Raw genomic sequence first — 6180 nt, 5'->3', positions numbered from 1 at the left:
ATACCCCCATTGAAACAGTATTTTTTGTCTGCATTGTTTTGATTTTATCCGCAGCTCATTCGCATAACATGTTTTAAAACAAATGCGTTTTATTTATATTTTTGATATGGGCCAGAGTTGTAATTTTCCCCTTTTATTTATTTTTCGTGCCTCTTCGTGTCCCAAACGGCTCCCATCTCACGAATTTTACCCAGTAGCCTTTGACGGCTTTTTAGGTGACGCTTCGATTTACACTTTTCTTCCCCCCCGCCGCCCCCCTTTACATTTGTTTTCGGGATAAAGAAGGGGGAGTACAAGTAAGCAGCATAGCTTCTTTGTATTTATCCACTCACATCTGTGACGAAAATGCTAATGGTGGCTGTTTGACTATGCGGGGGTAATTACGTTGCTTTGCGAGCTAGGTCACAGTGCTAGCAAGGCTAATCTAGCTTCATTCTGCGAAACAACCTCGAGACAAGTCGGGATAAGACCAGGTCAGTGGCCGGTTATAATGTTAGAATTCGTATTTTAAAGCGAAATATAATTGTCGTTATGTTTTGAGGAGAAATTGGCGTTCAAGCGGATAAGAAATTGAATTTTGGGAAGGAGCACTGTTGGATTTTTTTATCGGAAAGAGACAAGACTCGGTTGTTTCTAGCTTATTAGCCTAGCTTGCTAATGTTTGTTTTCGTCTTAAACTCAACTGATGAATTATAGTATTGGATTTGAGTTCATGTCAATACATGTTAATAGTAGCTATATTAATTTAATGTATGTGGCTAACGCTAAACATTATAGCTGCTTATTCTGTCAGCGTTTGAGCCCGATGTGTTGCTTTTAGCTAGTGTCATATTGCAATACGAATCAACGTTAAAATAAAAATAACGTTATTTTTCTTATTCGCGTATTGACGATTTGTGTTTTTAGCTCACTCAACTGAGTTAGCTCATTTCCATGTTCGAACCGGTGTTGCTAAATGTTAACGGTAAATTCAACCGGGCCTCTCGCCAGCGCCATTTTGTTCCGTTCCTTCATAAAGTATGCCCAAAATTGCTGTTGATATTTTATTTTTATTATGTTAGGGAAATAGCGTTTGAATTAATTAACGTATGGTTTGCAGGGAAAGCCGTTCAGATGGTCAGAAAAGCTGGAAGTGTCAGCGTTAGTGTTGAAATGCGTTATGAAACAGCAACGCAGTCCCCCTCCCAATGCGAACATGGATGGCCTGCCAGTTAGCTTCGGGTAGCATCATTGCTACAACTAAAAACACATGAAATTCAAGTAGATTGGTCGGTTTTAAGGTTACTGTTTCAATAGTCCTGATCTGGTTTGACTGATTTTTATTGCTTTGTATTGACACATTCATCAAGGTTATAACTGTTGTTAAATAAGGCCTCGATGCAGCAGATCGTACAAAGCTTTGTATAGCGAGGCTGTTGGCCCCTTTAATCCCATATAGTTGACCAGCCGTCCACGACCTAATTTTTCTAATCTCATCTGGCCATTTACTCACGGTATATCCATTCTGTGACACTTTACCATCGGCAGTATTCTTTGTTTTGGCGTTACATGGTGTAAACATCACACACCAAAGGTCTCTATATGTTTCTGCGTTGCAAGGTTTGCTTGTTTTTTTCACTCTTAATCTCATTAAATGCTGTTACTCGGGAATAATATCCCAACGTCATGTTCTAGGTATGTTCTGCAGGTCGATACTTTTGAGATTGTAAACTAGTAAGTGCGTTACCATTGGGAGTTTTGATCTACGCTGAAATGAATGGGAATTCCCCTAATAACACAAATATTTTTACTTTTTAATTGGAGTAGTATTGCTCATTCACATTGGAATATGTTCCATTTATTATGTTTGTTTACAAGTTTTGCTCCTCAGTTTTTGTTCAAATATCGTTAAGATTTTTAACACCACCGCAAAAAAAATAAAAAATACTCAATTTGATTTTTTTAGGTCGTGACTCAATTTCATGTTGGTTTATTTATCTTGCGAATTGATTCAATGTTGATTTGAATGCCTCGTGTTGATTCAGGGAGAAATAAAATGCACAAATAGAGAGCCGGTTCAAGTTTTTACAGATTTATATGCTCAATTAAACAATTGTTGTTGTTTTTTTCCACATTCCATAACAGAGACACATAGCAACACATAATAACTGAAATTTGACTTAAGAGTTTTCTTTGCCTGAATAACTGAGGAAGCCTATTGGCAACGAATGTCAGGTGTAATGGGTAATGGCACTGGCTTCCACCGGCCAAAAGGTGGAAAAAAATTAAGATTTAATTATATCGATATTGAATTACGAGGTGCATTCATTTTTAACTACTACTACTACGATATAGAGGTCGACCAATATGGGATTTTCCGATGTCGATACCGATATCTTCCATTTTTAGCTGATTACCGATATCCCAAAGCTGATATTTGAGGCAATATACTTTTTTTAAAGCACAGAGATTATGAAAGGCAATTAAAAACATTGCTTCAACACCTTCAAGTTTACAATGATGACCTGAGACTTAAATAGTGCTGCAACGATTAATCAATTAACTGGAGTAATTCGATTAGAAAAAAGATTCGAATTAAATTTTTCTGCTTCGAGTATTCGTTTAGTTAAAGTGGCGTTGTAATGTTTTTTTTTTTTTGGAAAGTGTTTGCATTTGGTTTAATGGATTTTGGGTGGAAACACTGCCGTCTAGTAGCAACAGTGAATATGAGATGACTCATTTCACATGGCTGCATCCAGCTGCTCCCTGTTACGACCAACATAAGCTAAGTTTTTGTTTGAGCTAATGTTTTTTTTTTGATGCATTCGTAATTTAGTTTATACAGTAGGTATATTTAGCTGTATTTTTGTGGGAATATGTGTTTGAAGCATTTAAGAGCATTTTGTAGCATTTAAGCTAGCGGACCTTTGCTATGTAAGTTAGCCAATTGTTCTTTTTTTTTTTTTTTTTTTTACTTTGATCCTCATTCTTTAAAAAAAAAAAAAATTATACCGTTTAAGGCTCAGCTCAGGTATTTTTTATGTTCCTTATCCGATTACTCGATTATTCAAACATATAATTCATTGATTAATCGACTACTAAAATAATGGATAGCTGCAGTACTAGTTGATTTGCGAATCGATTCAATGTTGATTTGAATGCCTCATGTTGCCGCTGAGTCTGTCATTTTGCATCTATCAGACGCTACCACCGTAGCATCATGTGGGCCATAGACTTTATAATGTATTGATGGGACATGGGGCCGATTCATAGGGGGTCTATCTCCGTCAAAACTGACTGAGTGGAACCACAGCCAAAGAGCTTTTTTCATCGAACATTCTTGTAAATAAATGCATAAATCCTTAATTTCTTTATAGATATGGATGTAAAACAGTCTCGATTCTTGGTTAAAAGCAAAAAAAAAAGTGCAGTTAGCATGAGGCTAGTCGGTAAGCAAATTAGCGACCATCATATGTAAACAAAGAGCTTCCGTTGAAAATTCTTGTGAATAAATGCTTATAGCCCTGAATTCTTTATAGATATGGACGTAAAACAGTCTCGATTCTTGGTTAAATGCAAAAAAACGTGCAGTTAGCATTTATTTTACGTAAATATTTTGAATGTGCTACTAGTCTTTTAAGTCAGTGTGGTGGCCACAAATAGCTTTTTGCGGTCAAAATCCTTGTAAATTAATGATTAAATCCCTGAATTCTTTATAGGTATGGACGTAAAACAGTCTCGGTTATCGGTTAAAATAAAAAAAATGGGAAGTTAGCAGTTATTTTACGTTAATATTGCGAATTATGACGCCAATGCAGTAGCGGTTAATTTCTCCCATTGATTCTTTTCACAACGTTTCAAAATGCATGCATGGTAAAAAAAAATAATAATAACTACCTTGAATTCTCGAACAAATCACTCCTGAGACAATCCTTCCTGTTTGTATGCAGTACAGCTTTCGTACTTTTTCAACCTAAATCCGGTGTTAGATCGCTGCATGTGACCAACTGCTAATAAATGAAGCAGAGTGTGGGACGGCCCCCTTCAGGAAGGCGTGACTCAGGGAATGGGGAATGTGTCATGTCAATACATACATTATGAAGTTTATGTGTGGGCATAGTTTGTAGCAACGTAGCATCATGTGGGCGTAGTTTCTAGCAGCTGTCGGCTGCAGTCAGGGATTATTGTGCCTTCAAGCTGCTGCAGGGTCTTTCCGGAGTCCTACCGTCAGTCAGCGGAGGCCACAGTTGCCCACACAGATGTCTGATCAAAATCCTTTTTTACCGGCTTATTTTTTTGTTTGTTAATTGGACAATGATCGATATAGGAAAAAAGTCCGGCCGATACATGGGTTGACCTCTTCTGCTATACATTCAAAGTGATGCGGTTGTTTGGAATATGAATGTGCGTAATTTTCTTTGTAAACTTGAACTGCCAATTGAAAAAAATGACTGGTGAACTGCAGCAAGTTTGATACCACCATATTGAGTTGGATTTCTAAAATGTGATTAATTCCTAGTTAAGGTTACCGCTGCATAATGTACACCGAAATAGTCTGATACAGGTATCAAAATGTGGTATGCACAAAGATGGGAATTGTGAGTTTTGCATGACCCTTTGTGGTTATTTAAAAACATATTTAGTACTGGTGCATGATTATTATTGGTCCGATAATAGGAATTATGACATCATCCCGATAATTCCAATAACATTTATAATTGGACCGATAATATGTACTGTTCTGGCTTTACAGTTTACACACTTGTATGGGAAATCAGTTGACCATTTGCGGGGCATTGCTCCCACCTGCTGGTCAGAATAATTCACTGCATCTATTTTTTGTTACAGTAGTTTGGTTCAATCACTTACACATTGCGGTGTCTAGCGGTAGCATTGACAGTCGTGAATGCTTTCTGTTACGTTTCCGCCAAAATATATGTAAGTATTTTATGTTTACTATAACATATGGATGTGCAATATATGTTTACTTCTGTGGTGAAGGGTCATATGTACAGAACTTCATAAGCTTTAGTAGGTCAAGCTAGTGTGGAATGCTATAGATATAATAGTTGTGTATATAAGTGTATTTTGCAGTTTGTTTTGTATTGAGTATTGAATATGTGTATTTTTCTGTTGTACTTTCACAATATTAAGACGAGTGTCTTCCAATAAAAGCAAGAAAAGACCAAGCCTTGTGGTTTATGGAAGTGCATTCATTCTTAGCTGGCTGTCAGGCAGTGCAGAAGTGAAACGCAGTTTTGTTCATGTCATTATAAAAAATCTGGTGAGATCAAAGGCAAATCTATGTTGAATCCACCACTTTTTTTTTTTTTTTTTTTTTTTTTAAAACCTCCAGGTGTTCAAAAACTCAGGCTATGCATTTAAAAAAATTATATATTTATTATCGGCTTTGAGGAGCAGGAAGTTATCGATATCTGTATCGGTTTCAAAAAATGGATATCATGCACTTGTGTACCACTGAATATTAAGGTTTATAACCAATTACCCTCCTCGGTCAATGCGATTATCATATTTAGGCTCAGCTTTAAGTCAGTGTTTAATAGTCAAGTTTGATCCCTTTGGAAACTAGACTTGCTAAGTATAAACAAATCCGTAATAGAAATGGTCCTGATTATGCTAATGAAATCCAGCCTTTTTATGCAAAAGTATGTGGTTTGCTCCTAACATCATTTCATGAAATGGTGCAGGGACTCAGGGAGTTAAGACTCGAGGTGACAAGCCATTATTCATTGTAAATGCATTTTTACAACACTGAAGCTGGATGTAATGATGAAAACATTAGCCATTTGTTGTTGCCCCCCCCCCATGTTACTCAAATTACTCTCAATTATACAATTAATGTGAGCAGGTGCACACCTTTATTAGCGTTAAGGCGACAGACAAGTGTTATAATTAAGCCACGTGGGTATTACTTTGTTTGATGGTGTTAAACCTCTGTTGTCTTTTGTTGCGTGCAGACAAGACCATCGCAGAACAGTCTATTTTCTCTTCAAGCAGGCAAACTGACTGTTAATGTAAAGTATTCTGGACAATTTTAGTTTAGATTGAAGACAAAATGATTCTAATGTTGACCGGGATTAGTGCCACATCAAAGCCCTTTCTATGGGGGGAAAAAACGCTCAAATATATATTGTAAGCCAACCCAAATGTTCAAAGCTAAATAAGTAATGACACATTTAA

At 36.7% G+C, this 6180-nt stretch overlaps 1 protein-coding gene across 3 annotated transcripts in view; it reads left to right on the top strand.

The window, feature by feature from the left end:
* Positions 1-57: 57 nt before the first annotated feature.
* Positions 58-6180, top strand: part of prrc2a (proline-rich coiled-coil 2A) — a 36191-nt gene continuing 30068 nt past the window's right edge. For 2 of the 3 annotated variants that reach the window (XM_057827842.1, XM_057827840.1), the window contains exon 1: positions 308-473. The gene's annotated coding sequence lies outside the window, so the exon portion shown is untranslated. The other variant, XM_057827841.1, reaches the window with a different exon arrangement.

The sequence above is a fragment of the Corythoichthys intestinalis genome, chromosome 22, assembly GCF_030265065.1.
Source record: "Corythoichthys intestinalis isolate RoL2023-P3 chromosome 22, ASM3026506v1, whole genome shotgun sequence".
Taxonomy (NCBI): Eukaryota; Metazoa; Chordata; class Actinopteri; order Syngnathiformes; family Syngnathidae; genus Corythoichthys; species Corythoichthys intestinalis.
The sequence above is the reverse complement of the archived record's forward strand: the minus strand, read 5'-3'. Positions and strand labels throughout refer to the sequence as shown.